This window comes from Saccopteryx bilineata, chromosome 1 (genome assembly GCF_036850765.1).
Source record: "Saccopteryx bilineata isolate mSacBil1 chromosome 1, mSacBil1_pri_phased_curated, whole genome shotgun sequence".
NCBI classification, from domain to species: Eukaryota; Metazoa; Chordata; class Mammalia; order Chiroptera; family Emballonuridae; genus Saccopteryx; species Saccopteryx bilineata.
In genome coordinates, this window is record NC_089490.1 from 318,438,084 (window position 1) to 318,448,906 (window position 10,823).

Consider the following 10,823-nt stretch of genomic DNA (forward strand, 5'->3'; position numbering starts at 1 on the left):
AAAATATTAGCGAAAAATATTAAATAATACTTGACAAAAAACAATAAACTGTTATTTAAGATATTTCCATGTTGCTTCTTAATTGGTATTCTCACTTGCAATTTTTTTCAACTATAAATGGAATGAACATTACTATGGATGCTTAGAATACGCTTTTGCGGGGATGAATGTTAAAAAGAGTAAGGAATTATAACAATCTACATGCCACCAAATTCAACAATCTAAAAGAAATGAACAAATTCCTATAACTATACAGTCTTCCTAGACTGAGTCACCAAGAAGTGGAAAGCCTAAAAAGACCCATGGGCAGGGAGGAAATAGAAACAACTTTCCAAAACCTTCCACAAAATAAGTCTGGGACCAGACAGCTACACTAGTGAATTCTACCAAACATTCATAGATGATCTGGTTCCTATCCTTCTCAAAGTCTTCCAAAAAATTAAAGAAGAAGCAATACTTCTGAACACATTTTATGAGGCCAACATAACCCTCATACCAAAACCTGGCAAGGACAACACAAAAAAAGAAAACTACAGACCAATATCTCTAATGAATACAGATGCAAAAATCCTAAACAAAATACTAGCAAATTAAATATGACAACATATTAAGAAAATAATACCTCATGATCAAGTGGGATTCATCCTGGGAGTGCAAGCATGGTTCAACATACATAAATCAATTAATGTAATATACCATATCAACAAAACAAAGAGCAAAAATCATATGATCCTATCAATAGATACAGAGAAGGCATTTGATAAGATACATTTCTTTATGTTTAAAACACTCAATAAAATGGGTACAGAAGGAAAATACATCAACATAATAAAGACCATTTATGATAAATCATCAACAAATATTATACTTAATGGTAAAAAACTGAAAGCTTTTCCTCTAAGATCAGGAGTAAGACAAGGCTGCCCACTCTCTCCATTCCTACTCAACATAGTGCTGGAAGTTCCAGCCAGAGCAATCAGACAAGAGAAAGAAATATAAAGCGTTCATATTGGAAAAGAATAAGTAAAGGTTTCATTTTTTGCAGATGACATGATCCTCTTTGTAGAAAACCCCAAAGACTCCATGGAAAAACTATTAGAAACAATAAACCAATACAGTAAGGTTGCAGGATATAAAATCAATATACAGAAGTCTACTACTTTCATATACACCAACAATGAAACTTTGGAAAATGAACTAAAAAAAATCCCTTTTATAGTTGTAACAACAACAACAAAATACCTAGGAATAAACATAACAATGAATGTAAAGGGTCTATGTACTGAAAACTATAAAGCATTATTAAAGAAAATTGAAAAAGACATAATGAAATAGAAAAATATCCCATGTTCTTGGATAAGAAGAATAAACATAATTAAAATGGTCTTATTACCCAAAGCAATATATAAATTTAATGCAATTCCCATCAAAATTCCAATGTCATGTTTTAAAGAAATGTAACAAAAAATCACCAGGTTTGTATGGAACCATAAAAAACCCTGAATAACTAAAGGAATCCTGAGGGAAAAAACAAAACAAAACAAAAAAACAAAGAAAATGGACTTTAAATTATACTATAGAGCCATAATAATCAAAACAGCATGGTATTGGCAGAAAAACAGACACACAGGCCAATGGAACAGAATAATCAAGAGCCCCAAAACAAAACCACATATATATAGGCAAATCATCTTCAACAAAGAATCAAAAACACACAATGGGGAAAAAAAAGCCTCTTTAGTAAATGGTGCTGGAAAAATTAGAAAGCCACATTCAAAAGAATAAAACTTGACTACAGTTTGTCCCCCTGCACAAAAGTTAATTCAAAATGGAGCAAAGACATAAGTATAAGATTTGAAACAATAAATTACATAGAAAAAAAACACATAGGTACTAAACTTGGCTGTAGTGAACAATTTATGAATTTGACCCCAAAGGCAAGGGAAGTAAAGGCAAAAATAAATAAATGGGACTATTTATTTAAGAAGTTTTGGCACAGCAAAAGAAACTGACACACAAAACAAGCAGACAGCCAACTAAATGGCAGATGATATTGGTAAACAGCAGCGCTGATAAGGGGTTAATATCCAAAATATATAAAGAACTCACAAAGCTCAGCAACAAACAAGCAAACAATCCTATTTAAAAATGAGGAGAGGACCTGAACAGAACCTTCTTCCAAGAAGAAATATAAATGGCCAACAGATATATGAAAAAATGCTCATCTTCACTAGCTATTCAAGAAATACAAATCAAAACTACAATGAGATACCACCTCACACCTGTTAGATTGGGTATTATCAACAAGATAGGTCATAACAAGTGTTGGAGAGGTTGTGGAGAAAAAGGAACTCTCATTCACTGCTGATGGGAATGTAAATTAGTACAACAATTTGGAAACAAAGTATGGTGGTTTCTCAATAAATTAAAAATAAAACTATCATATGACCTAGCAATCCCTCTACTGGGTATACACCCCCAAAACTTGAAAACATTGGTACATGCACCCCCATGTTCATTGTTCATTGCAGCATTGTTCACAGTGGCCAAGACATGGAAACAACAAAAGTGCCCCTCCTTAGAGGACTGGATAAAGAAGACGTGGTTCATAATTACAATGGAATACTACTCAGCCCTAAGAAATGACGATGTAGTATTATTTACGACAACATGAATGGACCTTGAGAACATTATACTGAGTGAAATAAGTAAACTGCAAAAAGCTAAAAACTATGATTTCACATAGAGGTGGGATACAAAATTGAGACTCAATGGACATAGATAAGAGTGCAGTGGTTACTAGGAGGAGGGGAAGGGAAGAGACAAAGAGGATTAGGGGGAGGGGGAGGGGGAGGGGCATAAAGAGAAACAAATATTAGGTCATAGAGGATGATCTGACTTTGGGTGATGGGTATACAACATAATCGACTGTTCAAATGATGTGGAGGTGTTTACCTGGAATCTATGTACTCTTGTTGATTAATGTCACCCTGATAAATTTAATTTTCTAAATAAAAAAAAAATTAGGAAGAAAGCCCAGGGAGAATTTGATCTGGTTCGCTGAAAGAAAAGAAAAGCTAAATTAAAAAACTTCTGCCGGTTCTGCCATTAAAGATATTGATGAGGGAAAAAAAAGAGTAAGGAATGTAAATTTGTGATTTCCACATTGGATGGCTGCCCAGGCACCCACCTTAGAGAGAGCCCCGATTACAAGTGCCACTTTAACAACCGGTTCACCAAACTCAACAATAAATTAGGTATCGGTCTGCCAAACCAGTGTGAACTGGCTGAATCCCACCACTGGTTCCTAGTATTATGCATTTAATATAGTCATGCTTTTTGTTTTCTATAAAGCAGAGTTTAATAAGTGAAATAATTATTATGTGGCACCTAAGAATTTAATGCATTAAACAGCTGGGAAGGGGACTTGAAGTTTTCATTTTTGCTTAATGCCTGAAGCTTTTTATATTTCAGCAAGGATAGTCAAACGAAAACAAATAATAAAATGAAAACTTTGATTTCCTGTAACTTAAACAGATTTTTTAGAAGTGAATTTCAAAACATTTAATTTACATCTTTAACAATACTGTAATTTCACACTTGGATATAACTGTAGAATAAACTGCATAAATAAGTCAAAAATAGTCTCCTAAAATTGGCCAGATATATAGGAAGTAAACAGACTTAGTATTATACATCAAAAATATCAAAGTAGCTGATAATCTGAAAGTTAAGTACTTTATTCAATCTTCTATCAAATGGACAACAGCGTTTGAATTAAAAATTTAATTCTAAATGAATATGACTATAAACAGATATATGACTTTATAATGTGATTGTTATATATGCAAACCATTGTCTTGTGCTAGTGTAAATGTTCTCAATCCAGTCATTTCCCCACTAGGTGTCTGTGACTCCTGGGTGTTTATCAGTGTTCTGCGCCCTGGGGGCAGACATCTACAAGAACAGCCAGATGACACCTCATGGTGTAACCCAGTGGTCCCCAACCCCCGGGCCACAGACCAGTACCGGGCCGTGGGCCATTTGGTACCGGTCCGCAGAGAAAAAATAAATAACTTACATTATTTCCATTTTATTTATATTTAAATCTGAATGATGTTTTATTTTTTAAAATGACCAGATTCCCTCTGTTACATCCGTCTAAGACTCACTCTTGATGCTTGTCTTGGTCATGTGATACATTTATCCATCCCACCCTAAAGGCCGTCCATGAAAATATTTTCTGACATTAAACCAGTCCATGGCCCAAAAAAGGTTGGGGACCACAGGTGTAACCCACATTATTCCTATTAGGTGTTCTGGTGGAGAGGCAGTGGCCTGACAGAGACAACACTGAGCTTAATGGAAGAAGTTTAAACAGAACAAGAATTTACGTCTGCGCTAAACAGAGATGTGAGGAAGAATGAAGTCACCTGTATTTGGGGTGTGTGTGTGTGTGTGTGTGTGTGTATGTGTGTGTGTGTGTTCCATTTGCCTACGTAGGGAGAGACAGCCTTCTGGGGACTAGGACTAAGACCAGAGCCTTTTCCTGGGAGAGAGTCTTTGGAGAATTGCTCCTCAGTGTTCAGTCTCTCCCCTAGGAATCAGGTGGTCCTGAAGGAAAATAACTGCATTTTCTCTCTCCCAAAAATTAACAAACAAAACAAAAAGTGCAGAGAATTTATTTCTTCCCTGTGCTATCAGCTTTCAGAGAAATGACCAAAGGTATTTTAATGAGGAAGAGCAAACAAACCAACCCTTGGCTCAGATGGGATTTGCACTGGCTCTGAGTATTCCCTGGAGGGAAGACCTGCACTAGGGCTCCAGCAGGCCACAGTAGCCCCTTCTATCACCTAAGCAAGTGGGAAGAACTGGATGATGGGGCCAGGGTGCTGTCTAAATGTATGGATCTTAGGATCTTAGAGCCATATGGTTCCAGGTGGTGAGGTCTAGGATGTGGTCATAGAATGAGTCACAAATACATCCACTATACTGAGAACCAGGATATTGTTAAAATCTAGGGTGGTAGCAAGCTAGGCTGTTTACTAGTTACACTTTGGGTGGAAAGGATGACATTCAGGTAATCATGTAAGAATAAATGACAGTGTAGTTCACTAGCAACCAGAAAGGCTAAGTTTGGTAATTATATTCAGGGAATTGTGCCTTTCCCTGGGTTCCTTCTTCTTCTTTTATTTTTTAGGTGAGAGGAAGGGAGATAATGAGGCAGACTCTCACATGTGCCCCAACTGGGATTCACCAAGCAACCCTCTTCTTGGGCCGATGCTCCATTACCGAGCTATATTTAGCACCTAAGGCTGATGCATTTTTAACAGAGCTATCCTCAGTGCCCAGGGCACACTAGTACCAATGAAGCCACTGGCTGTGGGATGGGAAGAGGAAGAGAAAGGGGAAAGGGAGAGAAACAGATGTTCACTTCTGTGTTCCCTGACCAGGAATTGAATTCAGGACATCCATACTCTGGGCTGACGCTCTATCCACTGAGCCGAAGGCCAGGGCCTGGATACCGTCTTGATAATGTGAGCTCAGGAAAAACAAATGAAAGCATTGCAGACCTACTCCAAAGTAGTAAGGATATGGATCCATGTGCCCGAGGCTTTTAACAGAAGTGGAATTTGGAGAAATTAAACCACTTTGCAAGAGAGATAGGGTTATAAGAGGAGGAAAGCTCTTGTGGCTCTAGAGGACCTGATTGTGAGTCGTAGGAATAGGGGATTTTGGGGGAATTGGTTCTCCTGATCTGGATGTTCAAATTCTAGGATTGTTCTGATAAATTTCAATCCAAAGCTTTTCTCTACCCAAACATACTTAGAGGATGTTTGCAATAAATTTGCTGAGGTGTCATAGAAGATTATGCAAATCTCTGACTTTGATCTGTGTTCTAGTTGCTAGATGATGTGGAGTGGGTTGGTACATAAAAGTAAATTGTTAGATTCAGTGTTGGTTTGCCTAACCTTTACTTCCTGGACTTAGTGAGAATGTTCTTGATCAGTATAAGTTTCTTTCACAACTATAACTCTTGCATCCTTGTCTGTGAAATGTCTAATTTTGGTGGTTTGAATTGAGCAAGCAGCTTTGAGTTTCCAGGTTTGGGGCAGACATACTCTTTGACATTTCTTTTCATAAACAACTGCAGGATTTGTTGGCATTGCTCTGAGGATGGGACTACCTTCTGTTTATATTTGATCACTGGGTTTTGAAAGCCTCACTGGAATAGAATTTCTTTCTTTTTTTTCCTTCTCTCTCTCTTTATTTTAATTCATTTTAGAGATAGAGAGAAAGAGAAAGAGAGAGAGAGAGAGAGAGAGAGAGAGAGAGAGAGAGAAAGGAGGGGAAGAGCAGAAACTCCCATATGTGCCTTGACTGGGCAAGCCCAGGGTTTCGAACCAGTGATCTCAACATTCCAGGTCGATGCTTTATCCACTGCACCACCACAGGTCAGGCCCTGAAACAGAATTTCTGAGGCTGCTTCTCCTTTACCTTTTATGGGGGGAAAAAAAGAGAAAGGTTGCAGTATGAACTGTATTACTAGGACAAAGATTAAGATTGGATAAATTATTTCATTGGGTTGAATTGGATAGTCATTCATTCTATTAAGATGGGATGTATGAGGCCTCCCAGAACATGATCAATAAAAGCAAAGGTTATAGAACAGCAGGAAATAGAGAGTGCAAGCAAGCATCTGGAACTGAAGAAACTTTCCAACGTAGCTCCCCAGTGTTTTTCTTATCTGTATAAGGATGTACTTTGTCTCCAGGTTGAATTGCCAAGAATTGTGTGATGATAGATCTTTGTCTTGGGAGAGGTACTTAAAAGTTTCCATCAGGGTCTTTTATGTCTCTCTTAGTCACGTAGCCAAGCTAGACTGACTGTTCAACTGGTTACACTGGGTATAAACTATCAATAAACAATCTGGTCCAGGCTGACACCAGGAGAGCTTAAACTTTAAACAACATATCATAAATCTTTATCTCATTGCTCTTATCTTGGCTCAGAGCCAGTTCCAGAATCCCAGGCGTACCCAGAGATAAGCACAGTTACTGTGGTGCCACTGCAAGATAAGTACTTTATACATCTCCCTCTGACACTTAATCATGTCTTTTTAATTATATGTAGCATATTATTCTTTCCCTTAAATTCTGGCTATTTACAGAACAAAGAAAAAGAACATTTTTTTAGAGTAATAACTATCTTCCAGTGAGTATCATTTTAAATAAGTATTGTTTTAAACATTTCAATTTACTAAATTTCCAGTACAAGAATGCTCTTAATCATGTACAAACCACCAATCATTTTATCTCCTTCTACCACTGAAAATTTTGGAAGGGGAAGAGGGGTTTCTATTTTTAAGAACTGAGATACAACTTATAAACTATGAGTCACGCTTTAAAAGTATACAGCTCAGTACATTTTAGTATAATCAGAAGATTGTATAACTTCAAAGAAATCCGGTACCCATTAGCAGTCACTCCCTATTTACCTTCCCCTCCAGCTCCTGCAACCACAAATTTACTTTCTCAGTCTATAGAACTGCCTACTATGACCATGTTATATGAATAGACTCATATAATATGCTACTTTTTGTGACTGGCTTCTTCCTCTCAGCATAATGTCTTCAAATTTCTTCCATGTTGCAGCATGAGTCATCTCATTTTCTTCTTCTTTTTTATCTTGTGACAGAGACAAGAGAAAAACAGAGAAAGGGACAGATAGGGACAGACAGGCAGGAAGGGTGAGAGATGAGAAGCATCAATTCTTTGTTGTTACTCCTTGGTCTGCTTAGTTGTTCATTGATTGATTTCTCATATGTGCCTTGACTGGGGGGCTACAGTAGAGTGAGTGACACCTTGCTCAAGCCAGTGACCTTTGGGCTCAAGCCAGTGACCATGGGGTTATGTCTATGATACCATGTTCAAGCCAGATGAGCCTGTGCTCAAGTTGGTGACCTCAGGGTTTCAAATCTAGGACTTTTGCGTCCCAGTCCAGCACTCTATCCACTGCGCCACCTCCTGGTCAGGTGCTCATTTTCTTTTTAAAAAACAGCTTTATAATTCATACACAGTACTACATAAATCTCACTTTTGAAGGGTACAATTCAATGGCAATTAGTATATTCAGCATTCTGTAAGCATCTTAATAGATTTTAGAATATTTTTATCCCATCTTTGAGTGTATCTTATTTGAAGGTTTTTGAACTTTTTGGATTTGTAGATTAATAATTTTTATAAGATTTGGGAAGTTTTGATTATTATTTCTTTAGATTTTTAAATGCTCTTTTCTCTCCCTATTTTACTTCATTTAAAAATATTTATTTATTTATTTATTTCAGAGACAGAGCGAGAATCAGAGAGAGGAATAGATAGGGACAGACAGACAGGAATGGAGAGAGATGAGAAGCATCAATCATCAGTTTTTTGTTGCAACACCTTAGTTGTTCATTGATTGCTTTCTCATATGTGCCTTGACTGTGGACCTTCAGCAGACTGAGTAACCCCTTGCTTGAGTCAGCGACTTTAGGTCCAAGCTGGTGAGCTTTTTGCTCACACCAGATGAGCCCGCGCTCTAGCTGGCGACCTCGGGGTCTCAAACCTGGGTCCTTCCGCATCCTAGTCTGATGCTCTATCCACTGCGCCACCGCCTGATCAGGCCCTATTTTCCTTCTTGAATTCCCATTATGCATATGTTGGTATGGTTGATGGTGTCCCACAGGACTCTGAGGCTCTCTTCATTTTTCTTTTTCCTTTCTATTCCCAGACTGGGTAATCTCAAGTGACTCATATTCACATTTTATGATTTCTTTCTTCTGCCTCCTCAAATCTGCTGTTGAGCTTCTTAAAGGCAAACACCATGTGATCTCACTCATATGTAAAATCTAATGAACAAAATAAACTGATGAAAGAAATAGAAACAGACATGGATACATGGAACAGATTGACAGCTGTCAGAGGGGAGGGAGTTGAAGGATTGGATAATAGAAGGTAAAGGAATTAGGCAAAAACACTCCCACACACATACAGCACATACATACAGACAACAGTGTGGTGACAGAGAGAAGGGGGGCAGGAGGTAAGTAGAGGTGGGCAAAACGGGGCAAATGAGGACAAAAGAGACGTTGCTGCTGGGGGCTATGGGCACATGATGCAGTTTGCAGATGATGTTTTATTGAATTTCACACCTGTAACTGTACCCCAATACATTCAGTTAAAAATAAATAAATATAAAAATTTTTTTGTGGCTTGAACCTGAGTTTTGGACTCTCACTTTTCTTCATAAACAGCATGAGCTTTTTAACACATACTTCAAGTTTTTCATCAACTACCAAACTGTGGACTCTGTACAGTAATGTAGCCACCAGGCCCAGCTGGCTAGCAGTGTGGCCAGTGTCTATGCAGAAGCTGGGAACTCATGTCCTGGGGACTGGATCTCCATGTCCTGCTCCACCAGTGTGCAAGGTGGCTGGGGGTCTGGACCTCACTGGGGTGATGGCTGGGGATCTGGTGGTTATAAGGCCACCCAGGGCAAGAAGGTATGCAATGCCTAACTGACCATCTGACCTCTTACCTGGAGAGGGTGAGGAGTCTGGAGGCTGGTAATCAGAGATTGGAGAGCAAAATCTGGGAACACCTGGGGAAGAAGGGACCCCCAAGTCAGACACTGGGGGCATTACTTCAAGATCATTGAGGACCTGAGGGCAAGTTCTGTGGACAATGCCCTCATCATTCTGCAGATTAACAATGCCCATCTTGCTGCTGCTGACTTGAGTCAAGTATGAGCTGCAGCTGGTTATGCTTTATTTTGTGTACAGCGACATCAATGGGCTCTGAAATGTCATTGATGATGCCGATATCCCTCAGCTTCAGCCAGAGACAGAGGTGGAGACTTTCAAGGAGGAGCTCTTCATGAAGAGCCAGGAGGAGGAAGAAAATGGTGAACAAAACCAGATTGCCAGCTCTGGGTTGACTGTGGAGTTGGATGCCATCAAATCTCAGGACATCAGTAAGATCATAGTGGATATCCAGGCCCAGTATGACAAGTCAGCTCAGAAGAACTGAGAGCAGCTAGACATTTACTGGTTCTAGCAGACTGAGGTACCCACAGCGGTACCCTCACAGACTGCTGAAGTAGGAGCTGGTTCTCACAGAGCTGAGAAGTAAGTTCCAGTCCTTGGAGATTGACCAGGACTCAATGAGATATTTGAAAGGCAGTTTGAAGAACAGCCTGAGAAAGGTAGAGACACACTGTACCATGCAGATGGAACAGCTAAATGAGACCCTGCTCTCCCTGGAGTCAGAGCTGGCTTAGACCGGGGCCAAGCCCAGGATTAGGCCCTGCTGAACATCAAGGTCAAATTGGTGGCTGAGATTGCCACCAACTGCTGCCTGCTGGAAGAAAGGGAGGACTTGGATCTTAGTGACATCCTGGACAATAGTAACTCTATGCAATCCATCCAAAAGACCACTACCCACAGGACTGTGAACAGCAAAGTTGTGTCTGAGGTCAATGACATGAAGTTCTGAGGTGTTAATGAAGCAGAAGTGGGGCACCACTTGGAGGGACAGAGGCCAATAAAAAGTCCAGAGATTGTTGAAAAAAAAAAAAAGAAGAAATTTTCACTTTAGTTATTGTACTTTTCAATTCCAGAATTTACATTTGATTCCTTGTTATAATTTGAATCATTTTATTGATAATCTCTCTCTCTCTCTCTCTCTCTCTCTCTCTCTCTCTCTCTTTTTGTTTTTCTGAAGCTGGAAACGGGGAGGCAGTCAGACAGACTCCCGCATGTGCCCGACTGGGATTCACCCGGC

The 10,823-nt window shown here is 39.1% G+C and overlaps 1 pseudogene; it reads left to right on the top strand.

Annotated features, from left to right (window-relative positions):
- The first annotated feature begins 9,296 nt into the window (after positions 1-9,296).
- Positions 9,297-10,535, top strand: LOC136319549 (keratin, type I cytoskeletal 18 pseudogene; annotated as a pseudogene).
- The last annotated feature ends 288 nt before the right edge of the window (positions 10,536-10,823 follow it).